Source organism: Lissotriton vulgaris, chromosome 1_1 (assembly GCF_964263255.1).
Source record: "Lissotriton vulgaris chromosome 1_1, aLisVul1.2, whole genome shotgun sequence".
Lineage (NCBI taxonomy): Eukaryota > Metazoa > Chordata > Amphibia > Caudata > Salamandridae > Lissotriton > Lissotriton vulgaris.
Genome location: NC_141685.1, coordinates 231,236,188 through 231,260,956, shown reverse-complemented (window position 1 = coordinate 231,260,956; position 24,769 = coordinate 231,236,188). Strand labels below are relative to the sequence as shown.

The window sequence follows — 24,769 nt, the reverse complement described above, 5'->3', positions numbered from 1 at the left end:
AGGAATCTCCTCCCCGTCGGGGAATTGAACCCCGGTCTCCCGCGTGACAGGCGGGGATACTGACCACTATACTAACGAGGACTTATTGGCTTCAGTTAAACAGTGCTCACCTCCCTGGGGTTAAGGCATGCCCTCGATCAATTCTCAGTATTGTAATAGGCAGAATTGCTGCTTTTGGTTAGGACAAGTAATCTTTTTTCCTAAATTATTACAATACAGAAATTCCTAGCCAAAAACAATTAGTTTTATGAAGAAATTATTTCATTGAAATAAATATCTATCGATCTGTCTATCTAGCTATCTTTCTATTCATCAATATATATATTTATATATATATATATATATATATATATAATCAGCTCACTTTACCATTTGCAGCTTATAACTATTAGCCACCAGGGGTCACTACTAACCAAAAGCAGTCATTCTACTTGTAAATCGTGCCAATCGAGTGGAACAGCGGCCTAGGATTCACCACTGCTTCATCTCATTTTCCAACAGATTGTAGACGTAAATTGGTTTTGATGGTACGCCTGTGCATGCTGAAATATTCAGAGCATATTCTGAATTTCAGTTAACACATCAGTAAGCATTTTGGCCATCAGTGAATTCAACCTTTTTTCTCAATCGGAATAGGCAAGGATAATGACAGATATATTTTACAATGTTAGAAAGTACATCATTTTATTTAATTGTGTGAATAAAAGGAATCGCCTCCCCGTCGGGGAATTGAACCCCGGTCTCCCGCGTGACAGGCGGGGATACTGACCACTATACTAACGAGGACTTATTGGCTTCAGTTAAACAGTGCTCACCTCCCTGGGGTTAAGGCATGCCCTCGATCAATTCTCAGTATTGTAATAGGCAGAATTGCTGCTTTTGGTTAGGACAAGTAATCTTTTTTCCTAAATTATTACAATACAGAAATTCCTAGCCAAAAACAATTAGTTTTATGAAGAAATTATTTCATTGAAATAAATATCTATCGATCTGTCTATCTAGCTATCTTTCTATTCATCAATATATATATTTATATATATATATATATATATAATCAGCTCACTTTACCATTTGCAGCTTATAACTATTAGCCACCAGGGGTCACTCCTAACCAAAAGCAGTCATTCTACTTGTAAATCGTGCCAATTGAGTGGAACAGCGGCCTAGGATTCACCACTGCTTCATCTCATTTTCCAACAGATTGTAGACGTAAATTGGTTTTGATGGTACGCCTGTGCATGCTGAAATATTCAGAGCATATTCTGAATTTCAGTTAACACATCAGTAAGCATTTTGGCCATCAGTGAATTCAACCTTTTTTCTCAATCGGAATAGGCAAGGATAATGACAGATATATTTTACAATGTTAGAAAGTACATCATTTTATTTAATTGTGTGAATAAAAGGAATCTCCTCCCCGTCGGGGAATTGAACCCCGGTCTCCCGCGTGACAGGCGGGGATACTGACCACTATACTAACGAGGACTTATTGGCTTCAGTTAAACAGTGCTCACCTCCCTGGGGTTAAGGCATGCCCTCGATCAATTCTCAGTATTGTAATAGGCAGAATTGCTGCTTTTGGTTAGGACAAGTAATCTTTTTTCCTAAATTATTACAATACAGAAATTCCTAGCCAAAAACAATTAGTTTTATGAAGAAATTATTTCATTGAAATAAATATCTATCGATCTGTCTATCTAGCTATCTTTCTATTCATCAATATATATATTTATATATATATATATATATATAATCAGCTCACTTTACCATTTGCAGCTTATAACTATTAGCCACCAGGGGTCACTACTAACCAAAAGCAGTCATTCTACTTGTAAATCGTGCAAATCGAGTGGAACAGCGGCCTAGGATTCACCACTGCTTCATCTCATTTTCCAACAGATTGTAGACGTAAATTGGTTTTGATGGTACGCCTGTGCATGCTGAAATATTCAGAGCATATTCTGAATTTCAGTTAACACATCAGTAAGCATTTTGGCCATCAGTTAATTCAACCTTTTTTCTCAATCGGAATAGGCAAGGATAATGACAGATATATTTTACAATGTTAGAAAGTACATCATTTTATTTAATTGTGTGAATAAAAGGAATCGCCTCCCCGTCGGGGAATTGAACCCCGGTCTCCCGCGTGACAGGCGGGGATACTGACCACTATACTAACGAGGACTTATTGGCTTTAGTTAAACAGTGCTCACCTCCCTGGGGTTAAGGCATGCCCTCGATCAATTCTCAGTATTGTAATAGGCAGAATTGCTGCTTTTGGTTAGGACAAGTAATCTTTTTTCCTAAATTATTACAATACAGAAATTCCTAGCCAAAAACAATTAGTTTTATGAAGAAATTATTTCATTGAAATAAATATCTATCGATCTGTCTATCTAGCTATCTTTCTATTCATCAATATATATATATATATAATCAGCTCACTTTACCATTTGCAGCTTATAACTATTAGCCACCAGGGGTCACTACTAACCAAAAGCAGTCATTCTACTTGTAAATCGTGCCAATCGAGTGGAACAGCGGCCTAGGATTCACCACTGCTTCATCTCATTTTCCAACAGATTGTAGACGTAAATTGGTTTTGATGGTACGCCTGTGCATGCTGAAATATTCAGAGCATATTCTGAATTTCAGTTAACACATCAGTAAGCATTTTGGCCATCAGTGAATTCAACCTTTTTTCTCAATCGGAATAGGCAAGGATAATGACAGATATATTTTACAATGTTAGAAAGTACATCATTTTATTTAATTGTGTGAATAAAAGGAATCTCCTCCCCGTCGGGGAATTGAACCCCGGTCTCCCGCGTGACAGGCGGGGATACTGACCACTATACTAACGAGGACTTATTGGCTTCAGTTAAACAGTGCTCATCTCCCTGGGGTTAAGGCATGCCCTCGATCAATTCTCAGTATTGTAATAGGCAGAATTGCTGCTTTTGGTTAGGACAAGTAATCTTTTTTCCTAAATTATTACAATACAGAAATTCCTAGCCAAAAACAATTAGTTTTATGAAGAAATTATTTCATTGAAATAAATATCTATCGATCTGTCTATCTAGCTATCTTTCTATTCATCAATATATATATGTATATATATATATATATATATATAATCAGCTCACTTTACCATTTGCAGCTTATAACTATTAGCCACCAGGGGTCACTCCTAACCAAAAGCAGTCATTCTACTTGTAAATCGTGCCAATTGAGTGGAACAGCGGCCTAGGATTCACCACTGCTTCATCTCATTTTCCAACAGATTGTAGACGTAAATTGGTTTTGATGGTACGCCTGTGCATGCTGAAATATTCAGAGCATATTCTGAATTTCAGTTAACACATCAGTAAGCATTTTGGCCATCAGTGAATTCAACCTTTTTTCTCAATCGGAATAGGCAAGGATAATGACAGATATATTTTACAATGTTAGAAAGTACATCATTTTATTTAATTGTGTGAATAAAAGGAATCTCCTCCCCGTCGGGGAATTGAACCCCAGTCTCCCGCGTGACAGGCGGGGATACTGACCACTATACTAACGAGGACTTATTGGCTTCAGTTAAACAGTGCTCACCTCCCTGGGGTTAAGGCATGCCCTCGATCAATTCTCAGTATTGTAATAGGCAGAATTGCTGCTTTTGGTTAGGACAAGTAATCTTTTTTCCTAAATTATTACAATACAGAAATTCCTAGCCAAAAACAATTAGTTTTATGAAGAAATTATTTCATTGAAATAAATATCTATCGATCTGTCTATCTAGCTATCTTTCTATTCATCAATATATATATTTATATATATATATATATATATAATCAGCTCACTTTACCATTTGCAGCTTATAACTATTAGCCACCAGGGGTCACTACTAACCAAAAGCAGTCATTCTACTTGTAAATCGTGCAAATCGAGTGGAACAGCGGCCTAGGATTCACCACTGCTTCATCTCATTTTCCAACAGATTGTAGACGTAAATTGGTTTTGATGGTACGCCTGTGCATGCTGAAATATTCAGAGCATATTCTGAATTTCAGTTAACACATCAGTAAGCATTTTGGCCATCAGTGAATTCAACCTTTTTTCTCAATCGGAATAGGCAAGGATAATGACAGATATATTTTACAATGTTAGAAAGTACATCATTTTATTTAATTGTGTGAATAAAAGGAATCGCCTCCCCGTCGGGGAATTGAACCCCGGTCTCCCGCGTGACAGGCGGGGATACTGACCACTATACTAACGAGGACTTATTGGCTTCAGTTAAACAGTGCTCACCTCCCTGGGGTTAAGGCATGCCCTCGATCAATTCTCAGTATTGTAATAGGCAGAATTGCTGCTTTTGGTTAGGACAAGTAATCTTTTTTCCTAAATTATTACAATACAGAAATTCCTAGCCAAAAACAATTAGTTTTATGAAGAAATTATTTCATTGAAATAATATCTATCGATCTGTCTATCTAGCTATCTTTCTATTCATCAATATATATATTTATATATATATATATATATATATATATATATAATCAGCTCACTTTACCATTTGCAGCTTATAACTATTAGCCACCAGGGGTCACTACTAACCAAAAGCAGTCATTCTACTTGTAAATCGTGCAAATCGAGTGGAACAGCGGCCTAGGATTCACCACTGCTTCATCTCATTTTCCAACAGATTGTAGACGTAAATTGGTTTTGATGGTACGCCTGTGCATGCTGAAATATTCAGAGCATATTCTGAATTTCAGTTAACACATCAGTAAGCATTTTGGCCATCAGTGAATTCAACCTTTTTTCTCAATCGGAATAGGCAAGGATAATGACAGATATATTTTACAATGTTAGAAAGTACATCATTTTATTTAATTGTGTGAATAAAAGGAATCACCTCCCCGTCGGGGAATTGAACCCCGGTCTCCCGCGTGACAGGCGGGGATACTGACCACTATACTAACGAGGACTTATTGGCTTCAGTTAAACAGTGCTCACCTCCCTGGGGTTAAGGCATGCCCTCGATCAATTCTCAGTATTGTAATAGGCAGAATTGCTGCTTTTGGTTAGGACAAGTAATCTTTTTTCCTAAATTATTACAATACAGAAATTCCTAGCCAAAAACAATTAGTTTTATGAAGAAATTATTTCATTGAAATAAATATCTATCGATCTGTCTATCTAGCTATCTTTCTATTCATCAATATATATATTTATATATATATATATATATATATATAATCAGCTCACTTTACCATTTGCAGCTTATAACTATTAGCCACCAGGGGTCACTCCTAACCAAAAGCAGTCATTCTACTTGTAAATCGTGCCAATTGAGTGGAACAGCGGCCTAGGATTCACCACTGCTTCATCTCATTTTCCAACAGATTGTAGACGTAAATTGGTTTTGATGGTACGCCTGTGCATGCTGAAATATTCAGAGCATATTCTGAATTTCAGTTAACACATCAGTAAGCATTTTGGCCATCAGTGAATTCAACCTTTTTTCTCAATCGGAATAGGCAAGGATAATGACAGATATATTTTACAATGTTAGAAAGTACATCATTTTATTTAATTGTGTGAATAAAAGGAATCTCCTCCCCGTCGGGGAATTGAACCCCGGTCTCCCGCGTGACAGGCGGGGATACTGACCACTATACTAACGAGGACTTATTGGCTTTAGTTAAACAGTGCTCATCTCCCTGGGGTTAAGGCATGCCCTCGATCAATTCTCAGTATTGTAATAGGCAGAATTGCTGCTTTTGGTTAGGACAAGTAATCTTTTTTCCTAAATTATTACAATACAGAAATTCCTAGCCAAAAACAATTAGTTTTATGAAGAAATTATTTCATTGAAATAAATATCTATCGATCTGTCTATCTAGCTATCTTTCTATTCATCAATATATATATTTATATATATATATATATATATATATAATCAGCTCACTTTACCATTTGCAGCTTATAACTATTAGCCACCAGGGGTCACTCCTAACCAAAAGCAGTCATTCTACTTGTAAATCGTGCCAATTGAGAGGAACAGCGGCCTAGGATTCACCACTGCTTCATCTCATTTTCCAACAGATTGTAGACGTAAATTGGTTTTGATGGTACGCCTGTGCATGCTGAAATATTCAGAGCATATTCTGAATTTCAGTTAACACATCAGTAAGCATTTTGGCCATCAGTGAATTCAACCTTTTTTCTCAATCGGAATAGGCAAGGATAATGACAGATATATTTTACAATGTTAGAAAGTACATCATTTTATTTAATTGTGTGAATAAAAGGAATCTCCTCCCCGTCGGGGAATTGAACCCCGGTCTCCCGCGTGACAGGCGGGGATACTGACCACTATACTAACGAGGACTTATTGGCTTTAGTTAAACAGTGCTCATCTCCCTGGGGTTAAGGCATGCCCTCGATCAATTCTCAGTATTGTAATAGGCAGAATTGCTGCTTTTGGTTAGGACAAGTAATCTTTTTTCCTAAATTATTACAATACAGAAATTCCTAGCCAAAAACAATTAGTTTTATGAAGAAATTATTTAATTGAAATAAATATCTATCGATCTGTCTATCTAGCTATCTTTCTATTCATCAATATATATATTTATATATATATATATATATATATATAATCAGCTCACTTTACCATTTGCAGCTTATAACTATTAGCCACCAGGGGTCACTCCTAACCAAAAGCAGTCATTCTACTTGTAAATCGTGCCAATTGAGTGGAACAGCGGCCTAGGATTCACCACTGCTTCATCTCATTTTCCAACAGATTGTAGACGTAAATTGGTTTTGATGGTACGCCTGTGCATGCTGAAATATTCAGAGCATATTCTGAATTTCAGTTAACACATCAGTAAGCATTTTGGCCATCAGTGAATTCAACCTTTTTTCTCAATCGGAATAGGCAAGGATAATGACAGATATATTTTACAATGTTAGAAAGTACATCATTTTATTTAATTGTGTGAATAAAAGGAATCTCCTCCCCGTCGGGGAATTGAACCCCGGTCTCCCGCGTGACAGGCGGGGATACTGACCACTATACTAACGAGGACTTATTGGCTTCAGTTAAACAGTGCTCACCTCCCTGGGGTTAAGGCATGCCCTCGATCAATTCTCAGTATTGTAATAGGCAGAATTGCTGCTTTTGGTTAGGACAAGTAATCTTTTTTCCTAAATTATTACAATACAGAAATTCCTAGCCAAAAACAATTAGTTTTATGAAGAAATTATTTCATTGAAATAAATATCTATCGATCTGTCTATCTAGCTATCTTTCTATTCATCAATATATATATTTATATATATATATATATATATATATTCAGCTCACTTTACCATTTGCAGCTTATAACTATTAGCCACCAGGGGTCACTCCTAACCAAAAGCAGTCATTCTACTTGTAAATCGTGCCAATTGAGTGGAACAGCGGCCTAGGATTCACCACTGCTTCATCTCATTTTCCAACAGATTGTAGACGTAAATTGGTTTTGATGGTACGCCTGTGCATGCTGAAATATTCAGAGCATATTCTGAATTTCAGTTAACACATCAGTAAGCATTTTGGCCATCAGTGAATTCAACCTTTTTTCTCAATCGGAATAGGCAAGGATAATGACAGATATATTTTACAATGTTAGAAAGTACATCATTTTATTTAATTGTGTGAATAAAAGGAATCTCCTCCCCGTCGGGGAATTGAACCCCGGTCTCCCGCGTGACAGGCGGGGATACTGACCACTATACTAACGAGGACTTATTGTCTTCAGTTAAACAGTGCTCACCTCCCTGGGGTTAAGGCATGCCCTCGATCAATTCTCAGTATTGTAATAGGCAGAATTGCTGCTTTTGGTTAGGACAAGTAATCTTTTTTCCTAAATTATTACAATACAGAAATTCCTAGCCAAAAACAATTAGTTTTATGAAGAAATTATTTCATTGAAATAAATATCTATCGATCTGTCTATCTAGCTATCTTTCTATTCATCTATATATATAGTTATATATATATATATATATATATATATATATAATCAGCTCACTTTACCATTTGCAGCTTATAACTATTAGCCACCAGGGGTCACTACTAACCAAAAGCAGTCATTCTACTTGTAAATCGTGCCAATCGAGTGGAACAGCGGCCTAGGATTCACCACTGCTTCATCTCATTTTCCAACAGATTGTAGACGTAAATTGGTTTTGATGGTACGCCTGTGCATGCTGAAATATTCAGAGCATATTTTGAATTTCAGTTAACACATCAGTAAGCATTTTGGCCATCAGTGAATTCAACCTTTTTTCTCAATCGGAATAGGCAAGGATAATGACAGATATATTTTACAATGTTAGAAAGTACATCATTTTATTTAATTGTGTGAATAAAAGGAATCTCCTCCCCGTCGGGGAATTGAACCCCGGTCTCCCGCGTGACAGGCGGGGATACTGACCACTATACTAACGAGGACTTATTGGCTTCAGTTAAACAGTGCTCACCTCCCTGGGGTTAAGGCATGCCCTCGATCAATTCTCAGTATTGTAATAGGCAGAATTGCTGCTTTTGGTTAGGACAAGTAATCTTTTTTCCTAAATTATTACAATACAGAAATTCCTAGCCAAAAACAATTAGTTTTATGAAGAAATTATTTCATTGAAATAAATATCTATCGATCTGTCTATCTAGCTATCTTTCTATTCATCAATATATATATTTATATATATATATATATATATAATCAGCTCACTTTACCATTTGCAGCTTATAACTATTAGCCACCAGGGGTCACTACTAACCAAAAGCAGTCATTCTACTTGTAAATCGTGCAAATCGAGTGGAACAGCGGCCTAGGATTCACCACTGCTTCATCTCATTTTCCAACAGATTGTAGACGTAAATTGGTTTTGATGGTACGCCTGTGCATGCTGAAATATTCAGAGCATATTCTGAATTTCAGTTAACACATCAGTAAGCATTTTGGCCATCAGTGAATTCAACCTTTTTTCTCAATCGGAATAGGCAAGGATAATGACAGATATATTTTACAATGTTAGAAAGTACATCATTTTATTTAATTGTGTGAATAAAAGGAATCGCCTCCCCGTCGGGGAATTGAACCCCGGTCTCCCGCGTGACAGGCGGGGATACTGACAACTATACTAACGAGGACTTATTGGCTTCAGTTAAACAGTGCTCACCTCCCTGGGGTTAAGGCATGCCCTCGATCAATTCTCAGTATTGTAATAGGCAGAATTGCTGCTTTTGGTTAGGACAAGTAATCTTTTTTCCTAAATTATTACAATACAGAAATTCCTAGCCAAAAACAATTAGTTTTATGAAGAAATTATTTCATTGAAATAAATATCTATCGATCTGTCTATCTAGCTATCTTTCTATTCATCAATATATATATATATAATCAGCTCACTTTACCATTTGCAGCTTATAACTATTAGCCACCAGGGGTCACTACTAACCAAAAGCAGTCATTCTACTTGTAAATCGTGCCAATCGAGTGGAACAGCGGCCTAGGATTCACCACTGCTTCATCTCATTTTCCAACAGATTGTAGACGTAAATTGGTTTTGATGGTACGCCTGTGCATGCTGAAATATTCAGAGCATATTCTGAATTTCAGTTAACACATCAGTAAGCATTTTGGCCATCAGTGAATTCAACCTTTTTTCTCAATCGGAATAGGCAAGGATAATGACAGATATATTTTACAATGTTAGAAAGTACATCATTTTATTTAATTGTGTGAATAAAAGGAATCTCCTCCCCGTCGGGGAATTGAACCCCGGTCTCCCGCGTGACAGGCGGGGATACTGACCACTATACTAACGAGGACTTATTGGCTTCAGTTAAACAGTGCTCATCTCCCTGGGGTTAAGGCATGCCCTCGATCAATTCTCAGTATTGTAATAGGCAGAATTGCTGCTTTTGGTTAGGACAAGTAATCTTTTTTCCTAAATTATTACAATACAGAAATTCCTAGCCAAAAACAATTAGTTTTATGAAGAAATTATTTCATTGAAATAAATATCTATCGATCTGTCTATCTAGCTATCTTTCTATTCATCAATATATATATTTATATATATATATATATATATATAATCAGCTCACTTTACCATTTGCAGCTTATAACTATTAGCCACCAGGGGTCACTCCTAACCAAAAGCAGTCATTCTACTTGTAAATCGTGCCAATTGAGTGGAACAGCGGCCTAGGATTCACCACTGCTTCATCTCATTTTCCAACAGATTGTAGACGTAAATTGGTTTTGATGGTACGCCTGTGCATGCTGAAATATTCAGAGCATATTCTGAATTTCAGTTAACACATCAGTAAGCATTTTGGCCATCAGTGAATTCAACCTTTTTTCTCAATCGGAATAGGCAAGGATAATGACAGATATATTTTACAATGTTAGAAAGTACATCATTTTATTTAATTGTGTGAATAAAAGGAATCACCTCCCCGTCGGGGAATTGAACCCCGGTCTCCCGCGTGACAGGCGGGGATACTGACCACTATACTAACGAGGACTTATTGGCTTCAGTTAAACAGTGCTCACCTCCCTGGGGTTAAGGCATGCCCTCGATCAATTCTCAGTATTGTAATAGGCAGAATTGCTGCTTTTGGTTAGGACAAGTAATCTTTTTTCCTAAATTATTACAATACAGAAATTCCTAGCCAAAAACAATTAGTTTTATGAAGAAATTATTTCATTGAAATAAATATCTATCGATCTGTCTATCTAGCTATCTTTCTATTCATCTATATATATAGTTATATATATATATATATATATATATATATATAATCAGCTCACTTTACCATTTGCAGCTTATAACTATTAGCCACCAGGGGTCACTACTAACCAAAAGCAGTCATTCTACTTGTAAATCGTGCCAATCGAGTGGAACAGCGGCCTAGGATTCACCACTGCTTCATCTCATTTTCCAACAGATTGTAGACGTAAATTGGTTTTGATGGTACGCCTGTGCATGCTGAAATATTCAGAGCATATTCTGAATTTCAGTTAACACATCAGTAAGCATTTTGGCCATCAGTGAATTCAACCTTTTTTCTCAATCGGAATAGGCAAGGATAATGACAGATATATTTTACAATGTTAGAAAGTACATCATTTTATTTAATTGTGTGAATAAAAGGAATCTCCTCCCCGTCGGGGAATTGAACCCCGGTCTCCCGCGTGACAGGCGGGGATACTGACCACTATACTAACGAGGACTTATTGGCTTCAGTTAAACAGTGCTCACCTCCCTGGGGTTAAGGCATGCCCTCGATCAATTCTCAGTATTGTAATAGGCAGAATTGCTGCTTTTGGTTAGGACAAGTAATCTTTTTTCCTAAATTATTACAATACAGAAATTCCTAGCCAAAAACAATTAGTTTTATGAAGAAATTATTTCATTGAAATAAATATCTATCGATCTGTCTATCTAGCTATCTTTCTATTCATCAATATATATATATATAATCAGCTCACTTTACCATTTGCAGCTTATAACTATTAGCCACCAGGGGTCACTACTAACCAAAAGCAGTCATTCTACTTGTAAATCGTGCCAATCGAGTGGAACAGCGGCCTAGGATTCACCACTGCTTCATCTCATTTTCCAACAGATTGTAGACGTAAATTGGTTTTGATGGTACGCCTGTGCATGCTGAAATATTCAGAGCATATTCTGAATTTCAGTTAACACATCAGTAAGCATTTTGGCCATCAGTGAATTCAACCTTTTTTCTCAATCGGAATAGGCAAGGATAATGACAGATATATTTTACAATGTTAGAAAGTACATCATTTTATTTAATTGTGTGAATAAAAGGAATCTCCTCCCCGTCGGGGAATTGAACCCCGGTCTCCCGCGTGACAGGCGGGGATACTGACCACTATACTAACGAGGACTTATTGGCTTCAGTTAAACAGTGCTCACCTCCCTGGGGTTAAGGCATGCCCTCGATCAATTCTCAGTATTGTAATAGGCAGAATTGCTGCTTTTGGTTAGGACAAGTAATCTTTTTTCCTAAATTATTACAATACAGAAATTCCTAGCCAAAAACAATTAGTTTTATGAAGAAATTATTTCATTGAAATAAATATCTATCGATCTGTCTATCTAGCTATCTTTCTATTCATCAATATATATATTTATATATATATATATATATATATATATATAATCAGCTCACTTTACCATTTGCAGCTTATAACTATTAGCCACCAGGGATCACTACTAACCAAAAGCAGTCATTCTACTTGTAAATCGTGCCAATCGAGTGGAACAGCGGCCTAGGATTCACCACTGCTTCATCTCATTTTCCAACAGATTGTAGACGTAAATTGGTTTTGATGGTACGCCTGTGCATGCTGAAATATTCAGAGCATATTCTGAATTTCAGTTAACACATCAGTAAGCATTTTGGCCATCAGTGAATTCAACCTTTTTTCTCAATTGGAATAGGCAAGGATAATGACAGATATATTTTACAATGTTAGAAAGTACATCATTTTATTTAATTGTGTGAATAAAAGGAATCTCCTCCCCGTCGGGGAATTGAACCCCGGTCTCCCGCGTGACAGGCGGGGATACTGACCACTATACTAACGAGGACTTATTGGCTTCAGTTAAACAGTGCTCACCTCCCTGGGGTTAAGGCATGCCCTCGATCAATTCTCAGTATTGTAATAGGCAGAATTGCTGCTTTTGGTTAGGACAAGTAATCTTTTTTCCTAAATTATTACAATACAGAAATTCCTAGCCAAAAACAATTAGTTTTATGAAGAAATTATTTCATTGAAATAAATATCTATCGATCTGTCTATCTAGCTATCTTTCTATTCATCAATATATATATTTATATATATATATATATATATATATATAATCAGCTCACTTTACCATTTGCAGCTTATAACTATTAGCCACCAGGGGTCACTACTAACCAAAAGCAGTCATTCTACTTGTAAATCGTGCCAATTGAGTGGAACAGCGGCCTAGGATTCACCACTGCTTCATCTCATTTTCCAACAGATTGTAGACGTAAATTGGTTTTGATGGTACGCCTGTGCATGCTGAAATATTCAGAGCATATTCTGAATTTCAGTTAACACATCAGTAAGCATTTTGGCCATCAGTGAATTCAACCTTTTTTCTCAATCGGAATAGGCAAGGATAATGACAGATATATTTTACAATGTTAGAAAGTACATCATTTTATTTAATTGTGTGAATAAAAGGAATCTCCTCCCCGTCGGGGAATTGAACCCCGGTCTCCCGCGTGACAGGCGGGGATACTGACCACTATACTAACGAGGACTTATTGGCTTCAGTTAAACAGTGCTCACCTCCCTGGGGTTAAGGCATGCCCTCGATCAATTCTCAGTATTGTAATAGGCAGAATTGCTGCTTTTGGTTAGGACAAGTAATCTTTTTTCCTAAATTATTACAATACAGAAATTCCTAGCCAAAAACAATTAGTTTTATGAAGAAATTATTTCATTGAAATAAATATCTATCGATCTGTCTATCTAGCTATCTTTCTATTCATCAATATATATATTTATATATATATATATATATATATATAATCAGCTCACTTTACCATTTGCAGCTTATAACTATTAGCCACCAGGGGTCACTACTAACCAAAAGCAGTCATTCTACTTGTAAATCGTGCCAATCGAGTGGAACAGCGGCCTAGGATTCACCACTGCTTCATCTCATTTTCCAACAGATTGTAGACGTAAATTGGTTTTGATGGTACGCCTGTGCATGCTGAAATATTCAGAGCATATTCTGAATTTCAGTTAACACATCAGTAAGCATTTTGGCCATCAGTGAATTCAACCTTTTTTCTCAATCGGAATAGGCAAGGATAATGACAGATATATTTTACAATGTTAGAAAGTACATCATTTTATTTAATTGTGTGAATAAAAGGAATCGCCTCCCCGTCGGGGAATTGAACCCCGGTCTCCCGCGTGACAGGCGGGGATACTGACCACTATACTAACGAGGACTTATTGGCTTCAGTTAAACAGTGCTCACCTCCCTGGGGTTAAGGCATGCCCTCGATCAATTCTCAGTATTGTAATAGGCAGAATTGCTGCTTTTGGTTAGGACAAGTAATCTTTTTTCCTAAATTATTACAATACAGAAATTCCTAGCCAAAAACAATTAGTTTTATGAAGAAATTATTTCATTGAAATAAATATCTATCGATCTGTCTATCTAGCTATCTTTCTATTCATCAATATATATATTTATATATATATATATATATATAATCAGCTCACTTTACCATTTGCAGCTTATAACTATTAGCCACCAGGGGTCACTCCTAACCAAAAGCAGTCATTCTACTTGTAAATCGTGCCAATTGAGTGGAACAGCGGCCTAGGATTCACCACTGCTTCATCTCATTTTCCAACAGATTGTAGACGTAAATTGGTTTTGATGGTACGCCTGTGCATGCTGAAATATTCAGAGCATATTCTGAATTTCAGTTAACACATCAGTAAGCATTTTGGCCATCAGTGAATTCAACCTTTTTTCTCAATCGGAATAGGCAAGGATAATGACAGATATATTTTACAATGTTAGAAAGTACATCATTTTATTTAATTGTGTGAATAAAAGGAATCGCCTCCCCGTCGGGGAATTGAACCCCGGTCTCCCGCGTGACAGGCGGGGATACTGACCACTATACTAACGAGGACTTATTGGCTTTAGTTAAACAGTGCTCACCTCCCTGGGGTTAAGGCATGCCCTCGATCAATTCTCAGTATTGTAATAGGCAGAATTGCTGCTTTTGGTTAGGACAAGTAATCTTTTTTCCTAAATTATTACAATACAGAAATTCCTAGCCAAAAACAATTAGTTTTATGAAGAAATTATTTCATTGAAATAAATATCTATCGATCTGTCTATCTAGCTATCTTTCTATTCATCAATATATATATATATATAATCAGCTCACTTTACCATTTGCAGCTTATAACTATTAGCCACCAGGGGTCACTACTAACCAAAAGCAGTCATTCTACTTGTAAATCGTGCCAATCGAGTGGAACAGCGGCCTAGGATTCACCACTGCTTCATCTCATTTTCCAACAGATTGTAGACGTAAATTGGTTTTGATGGTACGCCTGTGCATGCTGAAATATTCAGAGCATATTCTGAATTTCAGTTAACACATCAGTAAGCATTTTGGCCATCAGTGAATTCAACCTTTTTTCTCAATCGGAATAGGCAAGGATAATGACAGATATATTTTACAATGTTAGAAAGTACATCATTTTATTTAATTGTGTGAATAAAAGGAATCTCCTCCCCGTCGGGGAATTGAACCCCGGTCTCCCGCGTGACAGGCGGGGATACTGACCACTATACTAACGAGGACTTATTGGCTTCAGTTAAACAGTGCTCATCTCCCTGGGGTTAAGGCATGCCCTCGATCAATTCTCAGTATTGTAATAGGCAGAATTGCTGCTTTTGGTTAGGACAAGTAATCTTTTTTCCTAAATTATTACAATACAGAAATTCCTAGCCAAAAACAATTAGTTTTATGAAGAAATTATTTCATTGAAATAAATATCTATCGATCTGTCTATCTAGCTATCTTTCTATTCATCAATATATATATTTATATATATATATATATATATATAATCAGCTCACTTTACCATTTGCAGCTTATAACTATTAGCCACCAGGGGTCACTCCTAACCAAAAGCAGTCATTCTACTTGTAAATCGTGCCAATTGAGTGGAACAGCGGCCTAGGATTCACCACTGCTTCATCTCATTTTCCAACAGATTGTAGACGTAAATTGGTTTTGATGGTACGCCTGTGCATGCTGAAATATTCAGAGCATATTCTGAATTTCAGTTAACACATCAGTAAGCATTTTGGCCATCAGTGAATTCAACCTTTTTTCTCAATCGGAATAGGCAAGGATAATGACATATATATTTTACAATGTTAGAAAGTACATCATTTTATTTAATTGTTTGAATAAAAGGAATCTCCTCCCCGTCGGGGAATTGAACCCCAGTCTCCCGCGTGACAGGCGGGGATACTGACCACTATACTAACGAGGACTTATTGGCTTCAGTTAAACAGTGCTCACCTCCCTGGGGTTAAGGCATGCCCTCGATCAATTCTCAGTATTGTAATAGGCAGAATTGCTGCTTTTGGTTAGGACAAGTAATCTTTTTTCCTAAATTATTACAATACAGAAATTCCTAGCCAAAAACAATTAGTTTTATGAAGAAATTATTTCATTGAAATAAATATCTATCGATCTGTCTATCTAGCTATCTTTCTATTCATCAATATATATATTTATATATATATATATATATATAATCAGCTCACTTTACCATTTGCAGCTTATAACTATTAGCCACCAGGGGTCACTACTAACCAAAAGCAGTCATTCTACTTGTAAATCGTGCAAATCGAGTGGAACAGCGGCCTAGGATTCACCACTGCTTCATCTCATTTTCCAACAGATTGTAGACGTAAATTGGTTTTGATGGTACGCCTGTGCATGCTGAAATATTCAGAGCATATTCTGAATTTCAGTTAGCACATCAGTAAGCATTTTGGCCATCAGTGAATTCAACCTTTTTTCTCAATCGGAATAGGCAAGGATAATGACAGATATATTTTACAATGTTAGAAAGTACATCATTTTATTTAATTGTGTGAATAAAAGGAATCGCCTCCCCGTCGGGGAATTGAACCCCGGTCTCCCGCGTGACAGGCGGGGATACTGACCACTATACTAACGAGGACTTATTGGTTTCAGTTAAACAGTGCTCACCTCCCTGGGGTTAAGGCATGCCCTCGATCAATTCTCAGTATTGTAATAGGCAGAATTGCTGCTTTTGGTTAGGACAAGTAATCTTTTTTCCTAAATTATTACAATACAGAAATTCCTAGCCAAAAACAATTAGTTTTATGAAGAAATTATTTCATTGAAATAAATATCTATCGATCTGTCTATCTAGCTATCTTTCTATTCATCAATATATATATTTATATATATATATATATATATATATAATCAGCTCACTTTACCATTTGCAGCTTATAACTATTAGCCACCAGGGGTCACTCCTAACCAAAAGCAGTCATTCTACTTGTAAATCGTGCCAATTGAGTGGAACAGCGGCCTAGGATTCACCACTGCTTCATCTCATTTTCCAACAGATTGTAGACGTAAATTGGTTTTGATGGTACGCCTGTGCATGCTGAAATATTCAGAGCATATTCTGAATTTCAGTTAACACATCAGTAAGCATTTTGGCCATCAGTGAATTCAACCTTTTTTCTCAATCGGAATAGGCAAGGATAATGACAGATATATTTTACAATGTTAGAAAGTACATCATTTTATTTAATTGTGTGAATAAAAGGAATCTCCTCCCCGTCGGGGAATTGAACCCCGGTCTCCCGCGTGACAGGCGGGGATACTGACCACTATACTAACGAGGACTTATTGGCTTTAGTTAAACAGTGCTCATCTCCCTGGGGTTAAGGCATGCCCTCGATCAATTCTCAGTATTGTAATAGGCAGAATTGCTGCTTTTGGTTAGGACAAGTAATCTTTTTTCCTAAATTATTACAATACAGAAATTCCTAGCCAAAAACAATTAGTTTTATGAAGAAATTATTTCATTGAAATAAATATCTATCGATCTGTCTATCTAGCTATCTTTCTATTCATCAATATATATATTTATATATATATATATATATATATATAATCAGCTCACTTTACCATTTGCAGCTTATAACTATTAGCCACCAGGGGTCACTCCTAACCAAAAGCAGTCATTCTACTTGTAAATCGTGCCAATTGAGTGGAACAGCGGCCTAGGATTCACCACTGCTTCATCTCATTTTCCAACAGATTGTAGACGTAAATTGGTTTTGATGGTACGCCTGTGCATGCTGAAATATTCAGAGCATATTCTGAATTTCAGTTAACACATCAGTAAGCATTTTGGCCATCAGTGAATTCAACCTTTTTTCTCAATCGGAATAGGCAAGGATAATGACAGATATATTTTACAATGTTAGAAAGTACATCATTTTATTTAATTGTGTGAATAAAAGGAATCTCCTCCCCGTCGGGGAATTGAACCCCGGTCTCCCGCGTGACAGGCGGGGATACTGACCACTATACTAACGAGGACTTATTGGCTTTAGTTAAACAGTGCTCATCTCCCTGGGGTTAAGGCATGCCCTCGATCAATTCTCAGTATTGTAATAGGCAGAATTGCTGCTTTTGGTTAGGACAAGTAATCTTTTTTCCTAAATTATTACAATACAGAAATTCCTAGCCAAAAACAATTAGTTTTATGAAGAAATTATTTAATTGAAATAAATATCTATCGATCTGTCTATCTAGCTATCTTTCTATTCATCAATATATATATTTATATATATATATATATATATATATAATCAGCTCACTTTACCATTTGCAGCTTATAACTATTAGCCACCAGGGGTCACTCCTAACCAAAAGCAGTCATTCTACTTGTAAATCGTGCCAATTGAGTGGAACAGCGGCCTAGGATTCACCACTGCTTCATCTCATTTTCCAACAGATTGTAGACGTAAATTGGTTTTGATGGTACGCCTGTGCATGCTGAAATATTCAGAGCATATTCTGAATTTCAGTTAACACATCAGTAAGCATTTTGGCCATCAGTGAATTCAACCTTTTTTCTCAATCGGAATAGGCAAGGATAATGACAGATATATTTTACAATGTTAGAAAGTACATCATTTTATTTAATTGTGTGAATAAAAGGAATCTCCTCCCCGTCGGGGAATTGAACCCCGGTCTCCCGCGTGACAGGCGGGGATACTGACCACTATACTAACGAGGACTTATTGGCTTCAGTTAAACAGTGCTCACCTCCCTGGGGTTAAGGCATGCCCTCGATCAATTCTCAGTATTGTAATAGGCAGAATTGCTGCTTTTGGTTAGGACAAGTAATCTTTTTTCCTAAATTATTACAATACAGAAATTCCTAGCCAAAAACAATTAGTTTTATGAAGAAATTATTTCATTGAAATAAATATCTATCGATCTGTCTATCTAGCTATCTTTCTATTCATCAATATATATATTTATATATATATATATATATATATATATTCAGCTCACTTTACCATTTGCAGCTTATAACTATTAGCCACCAGGGGTCACTCCTAACCAAAAGCAGTCATTCTACTTGTAAATCGTGCCAATTGAGTGGAACAGCGGCCTAGGATTCACCACTGCTTCATCTCATTTTCCAACAGATTGCAGACGTAAATTGGTTTTGATGGTACGCCTGTGCATGCTGAAATATTCAGAGCATATTCTGAATTTCAGTTAACACATCAGTAAGCATTTTGGCCATCAGTGAATTCAACCTTTTTTCTCAATCGGAATAGGCAAGGATAATGACAGATATATTTTACAATGTTAGAAAGTACATCATTTTATTTAATTGTGTGAATAAAAGGAATCTCCTCCCCGTCGGGGAATTGAACCCCGGTCTCCCGCGTGACAGGCGGGGATACTGACCACTATACTAACGAGGACTTATTGGCTTCAGTTAAACAGTGCTCACCTCCCTGGGGTTAAGGCATGCCCTCGATCAATTCTCAGTATTGTAATAGGCAGAATTGCTGCTTTTGGTTAGGACAAGTAATCTTTTTTCCTAAATTATTACAATACAGAAATTCCTAGCCAAAAACAATTAGTTTTATGAAGAAATTATTTCATTGAAATAAATATCTATCGATCTGTCTATCTAGCTATCTTTCTATTCATCAATATATATATTTATATATATATATATATATATATAATCAGCTCACTTTACCATTTGCAGCTTATAACTATTAGCCACCAGGGGTCACTACTAACCAAAAGCAGTCATTCTACTTGTAAATCGTGCAAATCGAGTGGAACAGCGGCCTAGGATTCACCACTGCTTCATCTCATTTTCCAACAGATTGTAGACGTAAATTGGTTTTGATGGTACGCCTGTGCATGCTGAAATATTCAGAGCATATTCTGAATTTCAGTTAACACATCAGTAAGCATTTTGGCCATCAGTGAATTCAACCTTTTTTCTCAATCGGAATAGGCAAGGATAATGACAGATATATTTTACAATGTTAGAAAGTACATCATTTTATTTAATTGTGTGAATAAAAGGAATCACCTCCCCGTCGGGGAATTGAACCCCGGTCTCCCGCGTGACAGGCGGGGATACTGACCACTATACTAACGAGGACTTATTGTCTTCAGTTAAACAGTGCTCACCTCCCTGGGGTTAAGGCATGCCCTCGATCAATTCTCAGTATTGTAATAGGCAGAATTGCTGCTTTTGGTTAGGACAAGTAATCTTTTTTCCTAAATTATTACAATACAGAAATTCCTAGCCAAAAACAATTAGTTTTATGAAGAAATTATTTCATTGAAATAAATATCTATCGATCTGTCTATCTAGCTATCTTTCTATTCATCTATATATATAGTTATATATATATATATATATATATATATATATAATCAGCTCACTTTACCATTTGCAGCTTATAACTATTAGCCACCAGGGGTCACTACTAACCAAAAGCAGTCATTCTACTTGTAAATCGTGCCAATCGAGTGGAACAGCGGCCTAGGATTCACCACTGCTTCATCTCATTTTCCAACAGATTGTAGACGTAAATTGGTTTTGATGGTACGCCTGTGCATGCTGAAATATTCAGAGCATATTTTGAATTTCAGTTAACACATCAGTAAGCATTTTGGCCATCAGTGAATTCAACCTTTTTTCTCAATCGGAATAGGCAAGGATAATGACAGATATATTTTACAATGTTAGAAAGTACATCATTTTATTTAATTGTGTGAATAAAAGGAATCTCCTCCCCGTCGGGGAATTGAACCCCGGTCTCCCGCGTGACAGGCGGGGATACTGACCACTATACTAACGAGGACTTATTGGCTTCAGTTAAACAGTGCTCACCTCCCTGGGGTTAAGGCATGCCCTCGATCAATTCTCAGTATTGTAATAGGCAGAATTGCTGCTTTTGGTTAGGACAAGTAATCTTTTTTCCTAAATTATTACAATACAGAAATTCCTAGCCAAAAACAATTAGTTTTATGAAGAAATTATTTCATTGAAATAAATATCTATCGATCTGTCTATCTAGCTATCTTTCTATTCATCAATATATATATATATAATCAGCTCACTTTACCATTTGCAGCTTATAACTATTAGCCACCAGGGGTCACTACTAACCAAAAGCAGTCATTCTACTTGTAAATCGTGCCAATCGAGTGGAACAGCGGCCTAGGATTCACCACTGCTTCATCTCATTTTCCAACAGATTGTAGACGTAAATTGGTTTTGATGGTACGCCTGTGCATGCTGAAATATTCAGAGCATATTCTGAATTTCAGTTAACACATCAGTAAGCATTTTGGCCATCAGTGAATTCAACCTTTTTTCTCAATCGGAATAGGCAAGGATAATGACAGATATATTTTACAATGTTAGAAAGTACATCATTTTATTTAATTGTGTGAATAAAAGGAATCTCCTCCCCGTCGGGGAATTGAACCCCGGTCTCCCGCGTGACAGGCGGGGATACTGACCACTATACTAACGAGGACTTATTGGCTTCAGTTAAACAGTGCTCATCTCCCTGGGGTTAAGGCATGCCCTCGATCAATTCTCAGTATTGTAATAGGCAGAATTGCTGCTTTTGGTTAGGACAAGTAATCTTTTTTCCTAAATTATTACAATACAGAAATTCCTAGCCAAAAACAATTAGTTTTATGAAGAAATTATTTCATTGAAATAAATATCTATCGATCTGTCTATCTAGCTATCTTTCTATTCATCAATATATATATTTATATATATATATATATATATAATCAGCTCACTTTACCATTTGCAGCTTATAACTATTAGCCACCAGGGGTCACTCCTAACCAAAAGCAGTCATTCTACTTGTAAATCGTGCCAATTGAGTGGAACAGCGGCCTAGGATTCACCACTGCTTCATCTCATTTTCCAACAGATTGTAGACGTAAATTGGTTTTGATGGTACGCCTGTGCATGCTGAAATATTCAGAGCATATTCTGAATTTCAGTTAACACATCAGTAAGCATTTTGGCCATCAGTGAATTCAACCTTTTTTCTCAATCGGAATAGGCAAGGATAATGACAGATATATTTTACAATGTTAGAAAGTACATCATTTTATTTAATTGTGTGAATAAAAGGAATCTCCTCCCCGTCGGGGAATTGAACCCCGGTCTCCCGCGTGACAGGCGGGGATACTGACCACTATACTAACGAGGACTTATTGGCTTCAGTTAAACAGTGCTCACCTCCCTGGGGTTAAGGCATGCCCTCGATCAATTCTCAGTATTGTAATAGGCAGAATTGCTGCTTTTGGTTAGGACAAGTAATCTTTTTTCCTAAATTATTACAATACAGAAATTCCTAGCCAAAAACAATTAGTTTTATGAAGAAATTATTTCATTGAAATAAATATCTATCGATCTGTCTATCTAGCTATCTTTCTATTCATCAATATATATATTTATATATATATATATATATATATATTCAGCTCACTTTACCATTTGCAGCTTATAACTATTAGCCACCAGGGGTCACTACTAACCAAAAGCAGTCATTCTACTTGTAAATCGTGCAAATCGAGTGGAACAGCGGCCTAGGATTCACCACTGCTTCATCTCATTTTCCAACAGATTGTAGACGTAAATTGGTTTTGATGGTACGCCTGTGCATGCTGAAATATTCAGAGCATATTCTGAATTTCAGTTAACACATCAGTAAGCATTTTGGCCATCAGTGAATTCAACCTTTTTTCTCAATCGGAATAGGCAAGGATAATGACAGATATATTTTACAATGTTAGAAAGTACATCATTTTATTTAATTGTGTGAATAAAAGGAATCACCTCCCCGTCGGGGAATTGAACCCCGGTCTCCCGCGTGACAGGCGGGGATACTGACCACTATACTAACGAGGACTTATTGGCTTCAGTTAAACAGTGCTCACCTCCCTGGGGTTAAGGCATGCCCTCGATCAATTCTCAGTATTGTAATAGGCAGAATTGCTGCTTTTGGTTAGGACAAGTAATCTTTTTTCCTAAATTATTACAATACAGAAATTCCTAGCCAAAAACAATTAGTTTTATGAAGAAATTATTTCATTGAAATAAATATCTATCGATCTGTCTATCTAGCTATCTTTCTATTCATCAATATATATATTTATATATATATATATATATATATAATCAGCTCACTTTACCATTTGCAGCTTATAACTATTAGCCACCAGGGGTCACTACTAACCAAAAGCAGTCATTCTACTTGTAAATCGTGCCAATCGAGTGGAACAGCGGCCTAGGATTCACCACTGCTTCATCTCATTTTCCAACAGATTGTAGACGTAAATTGGTTTTGATGGTACGCCTGTGCATGCTGAAATATTCAGAGCATATTCTGAATTTCAGTTAACACATCAGTAAGCATTTTGGCCATCAGTGAATTCAACCTTTTTTCTCAATCGGAATAGGCAAGGATAATGACAGATATATTTTACAATGTTAGAAAGTACATCATTTTATTTAATTGTGTGAATAAAAGGAATCTCCTCCCCGTCGGGGAATTGAACCCCGGTCTCCCGCGTGACAGGCGGGGATACTGACCACTATACTAACGAGGACTTATTGGCTTCAGTTAAACAGTGCTCATCTCCCTGGGGTTAAGGCATGCCCTCGATCAATTCTCAGTATTGTAATAGGCAGAATTGCTGCTTTTGGTTAGGACAAGTAATCTTTTTTCCTAAATTATTACAATACAGAAATTCCTAGCCAAAAACAATTAGTTTTATGAAGAAATTATTTCATTGAAATAAATATCTATCGATCTGTCTATCTAGCTATCTTTCTATTCATCAATATATATATTTATATATATATATATATATATATATAATCAGCTCACTTTACCATTTGCAGCTTATAACTATTAGCCACCAGGGGTCACTCCTAACCAAAAGCAGTCATTCTACTTGTAAATCGTGCCAATTGAGTGGAACAGCGGCCTAGGATTCACCACTGCTTCATCTCATTTTCCAACAGATTGTAGACGTAAATTGGTTTTGATGGTACGCCTGTGCATGCTGAAATATTCAGAGCATATTCTGAATTTCAGTTAACACATCAGTAAGCATTTTGGCCATCAGTGAATTCAACCTTTTTTCTCAATCGGAATAGGCAAGGATAATGACAGATATATTTTACAATGTTAGAAAGTACATCATTTTATTTAATTGTGTGAATAAAAGGAATCTCCTCCCCGTCGGGGAATTGAACCCCGGTCTCCCGCGTGACAGGCGGGGATACTGACCACTATACTAACGAGGACTTATTGGCTTCAGTTAAACAGTGCTCACCTCCCTGGGGTTAAGGCATGCCCTCGATCAATTCTCAGTATTGTAATAGGCAGAATTGCTGCTTTTGGTTAGGACAAGTAATCTTTTTTCCTAAATTATTACAATACAGAAATTCCTAGCCAAAAACAATTAGTTTTATGAAGAAATTATTTCATTGAAATAAATATCTAT

At 36.5% G+C, this 24,769-nt stretch overlaps 33 non-coding genes across 33 annotated transcripts; all 33 read right to left on the bottom strand.

The window, feature by feature from the left end:
• Positions 1–9: 9 nt before the first annotated feature.
• TRNAD-GUC (transfer RNA aspartic acid (anticodon GUC)) lies at positions 10–81 on the bottom strand. The gene has a single exon. It is a non-coding gene; the product is annotated as a tRNA-Asp (tRNA).
• Positions 82–714: 633 nt separating this feature from the next.
• Positions 715–786, bottom strand: TRNAD-GUC (transfer RNA aspartic acid (anticodon GUC)). The gene has a single exon. It is a non-coding gene; the product is annotated as a tRNA-Asp (tRNA).
• Positions 787–1,413: 627 nt separating this feature from the next.
• TRNAD-GUC (transfer RNA aspartic acid (anticodon GUC)) lies at positions 1,414–1,485 on the bottom strand. The gene has a single exon. It is a non-coding gene; the product is annotated as a tRNA-Asp (tRNA).
• A 627-nt stretch (positions 1,486–2,112) lies between these two features.
• TRNAD-GUC (transfer RNA aspartic acid (anticodon GUC)) lies at positions 2,113–2,184 on the bottom strand. Its single transcript has one exon. It is a non-coding gene; the product is annotated as a tRNA-Asp (tRNA).
• A 611-nt stretch (positions 2,185–2,795) lies between these two features.
• On the bottom strand, positions 2,796–2,867 carry TRNAD-GUC (transfer RNA aspartic acid (anticodon GUC)). Its single transcript has one exon. It is a non-coding gene; the product is annotated as a tRNA-Asp (tRNA).
• A 1,328-nt stretch (positions 2,868–4,195) lies between these two features.
• TRNAD-GUC (transfer RNA aspartic acid (anticodon GUC)) lies at positions 4,196–4,267 on the bottom strand. The gene has a single exon. It is a non-coding gene; the product is annotated as a tRNA-Asp (tRNA).
• Positions 4,268–4,903: 636 nt separating this feature from the next.
• On the bottom strand, positions 4,904–4,975 carry TRNAD-GUC (transfer RNA aspartic acid (anticodon GUC)). Its single transcript has one exon. It is a non-coding gene; the product is annotated as a tRNA-Asp (tRNA).
• Positions 4,976–5,606: 631 nt separating this feature from the next.
• Positions 5,607–5,678, bottom strand: TRNAD-GUC (transfer RNA aspartic acid (anticodon GUC)). Its single transcript has one exon. It is a non-coding gene; the product is annotated as a tRNA-Asp (tRNA).
• Positions 5,679–6,309: 631 nt separating this feature from the next.
• On the bottom strand, positions 6,310–6,381 carry TRNAD-GUC (transfer RNA aspartic acid (anticodon GUC)). Its single transcript has one exon. It is a non-coding gene; the product is annotated as a tRNA-Asp (tRNA).
• Positions 6,382–7,012: 631 nt separating this feature from the next.
• TRNAD-GUC (transfer RNA aspartic acid (anticodon GUC)) lies at positions 7,013–7,084 on the bottom strand. The gene has a single exon. It is a non-coding gene; the product is annotated as a tRNA-Asp (tRNA).
• A 629-nt stretch (positions 7,085–7,713) lies between these two features.
• On the bottom strand, positions 7,714–7,785 carry TRNAD-GUC (transfer RNA aspartic acid (anticodon GUC)). The gene has a single exon. It is a non-coding gene; the product is annotated as a tRNA-Asp (tRNA).
• Positions 7,786–8,422: 637 nt separating this feature from the next.
• TRNAD-GUC (transfer RNA aspartic acid (anticodon GUC)) lies at positions 8,423–8,494 on the bottom strand. Its single transcript has one exon. It is a non-coding gene; the product is annotated as a tRNA-Asp (tRNA).
• A 1,308-nt stretch (positions 8,495–9,802) lies between these two features.
• On the bottom strand, positions 9,803–9,874 carry TRNAD-GUC (transfer RNA aspartic acid (anticodon GUC)). The gene has a single exon. It is a non-coding gene; the product is annotated as a tRNA-Asp (tRNA).
• Positions 9,875–10,503: 629 nt separating this feature from the next.
• On the bottom strand, positions 10,504–10,575 carry TRNAD-GUC (transfer RNA aspartic acid (anticodon GUC)). Its single transcript has one exon. It is a non-coding gene; the product is annotated as a tRNA-Asp (tRNA).
• Positions 10,576–11,212: 637 nt separating this feature from the next.
• Positions 11,213–11,284, bottom strand: TRNAD-GUC (transfer RNA aspartic acid (anticodon GUC)). Its single transcript has one exon. It is a non-coding gene; the product is annotated as a tRNA-Asp (tRNA).
• A 609-nt stretch (positions 11,285–11,893) lies between these two features.
• TRNAD-GUC (transfer RNA aspartic acid (anticodon GUC)) lies at positions 11,894–11,965 on the bottom strand. The gene has a single exon. It is a non-coding gene; the product is annotated as a tRNA-Asp (tRNA).
• A 635-nt stretch (positions 11,966–12,600) lies between these two features.
• On the bottom strand, positions 12,601–12,672 carry TRNAD-GUC (transfer RNA aspartic acid (anticodon GUC)). The gene has a single exon. It is a non-coding gene; the product is annotated as a tRNA-Asp (tRNA).
• Positions 12,673–13,305: 633 nt separating this feature from the next.
• Positions 13,306–13,377, bottom strand: TRNAD-GUC (transfer RNA aspartic acid (anticodon GUC)). Its single transcript has one exon. It is a non-coding gene; the product is annotated as a tRNA-Asp (tRNA).
• A 631-nt stretch (positions 13,378–14,008) lies between these two features.
• TRNAD-GUC (transfer RNA aspartic acid (anticodon GUC)) lies at positions 14,009–14,080 on the bottom strand. The gene has a single exon. It is a non-coding gene; the product is annotated as a tRNA-Asp (tRNA).
• A 627-nt stretch (positions 14,081–14,707) lies between these two features.
• On the bottom strand, positions 14,708–14,779 carry TRNAD-GUC (transfer RNA aspartic acid (anticodon GUC)). Its single transcript has one exon. It is a non-coding gene; the product is annotated as a tRNA-Asp (tRNA).
• Positions 14,780–15,390: 611 nt separating this feature from the next.
• On the bottom strand, positions 15,391–15,462 carry TRNAD-GUC (transfer RNA aspartic acid (anticodon GUC)). The gene has a single exon. It is a non-coding gene; the product is annotated as a tRNA-Asp (tRNA).
• A 1,328-nt stretch (positions 15,463–16,790) lies between these two features.
• On the bottom strand, positions 16,791–16,862 carry TRNAD-GUC (transfer RNA aspartic acid (anticodon GUC)). Its single transcript has one exon. It is a non-coding gene; the product is annotated as a tRNA-Asp (tRNA).
• A 631-nt stretch (positions 16,863–17,493) lies between these two features.
• TRNAD-GUC (transfer RNA aspartic acid (anticodon GUC)) lies at positions 17,494–17,565 on the bottom strand. The gene has a single exon. It is a non-coding gene; the product is annotated as a tRNA-Asp (tRNA).
• Positions 17,566–18,196: 631 nt separating this feature from the next.
• TRNAD-GUC (transfer RNA aspartic acid (anticodon GUC)) lies at positions 18,197–18,268 on the bottom strand. The gene has a single exon. It is a non-coding gene; the product is annotated as a tRNA-Asp (tRNA).
• Positions 18,269–18,899: 631 nt separating this feature from the next.
• Positions 18,900–18,971, bottom strand: TRNAD-GUC (transfer RNA aspartic acid (anticodon GUC)). The gene has a single exon. It is a non-coding gene; the product is annotated as a tRNA-Asp (tRNA).
• A 631-nt stretch (positions 18,972–19,602) lies between these two features.
• TRNAD-GUC (transfer RNA aspartic acid (anticodon GUC)) lies at positions 19,603–19,674 on the bottom strand. Its single transcript has one exon. It is a non-coding gene; the product is annotated as a tRNA-Asp (tRNA).
• Positions 19,675–20,303: 629 nt separating this feature from the next.
• TRNAD-GUC (transfer RNA aspartic acid (anticodon GUC)) lies at positions 20,304–20,375 on the bottom strand. The gene has a single exon. It is a non-coding gene; the product is annotated as a tRNA-Asp (tRNA).
• A 637-nt stretch (positions 20,376–21,012) lies between these two features.
• On the bottom strand, positions 21,013–21,084 carry TRNAD-GUC (transfer RNA aspartic acid (anticodon GUC)). The gene has a single exon. It is a non-coding gene; the product is annotated as a tRNA-Asp (tRNA).
• A 609-nt stretch (positions 21,085–21,693) lies between these two features.
• Positions 21,694–21,765, bottom strand: TRNAD-GUC (transfer RNA aspartic acid (anticodon GUC)). Its single transcript has one exon. It is a non-coding gene; the product is annotated as a tRNA-Asp (tRNA).
• Positions 21,766–22,392: 627 nt separating this feature from the next.
• On the bottom strand, positions 22,393–22,464 carry TRNAD-GUC (transfer RNA aspartic acid (anticodon GUC)). The gene has a single exon. It is a non-coding gene; the product is annotated as a tRNA-Asp (tRNA).
• A 629-nt stretch (positions 22,465–23,093) lies between these two features.
• On the bottom strand, positions 23,094–23,165 carry TRNAD-GUC (transfer RNA aspartic acid (anticodon GUC)). Its single transcript has one exon. It is a non-coding gene; the product is annotated as a tRNA-Asp (tRNA).
• Positions 23,166–23,794: 629 nt separating this feature from the next.
• Positions 23,795–23,866, bottom strand: TRNAD-GUC (transfer RNA aspartic acid (anticodon GUC)). Its single transcript has one exon. It is a non-coding gene; the product is annotated as a tRNA-Asp (tRNA).
• A 631-nt stretch (positions 23,867–24,497) lies between these two features.
• TRNAD-GUC (transfer RNA aspartic acid (anticodon GUC)) lies at positions 24,498–24,569 on the bottom strand. Its single transcript has one exon. It is a non-coding gene; the product is annotated as a tRNA-Asp (tRNA).
• Positions 24,570–24,769: the final 200 nt, after the last annotated feature.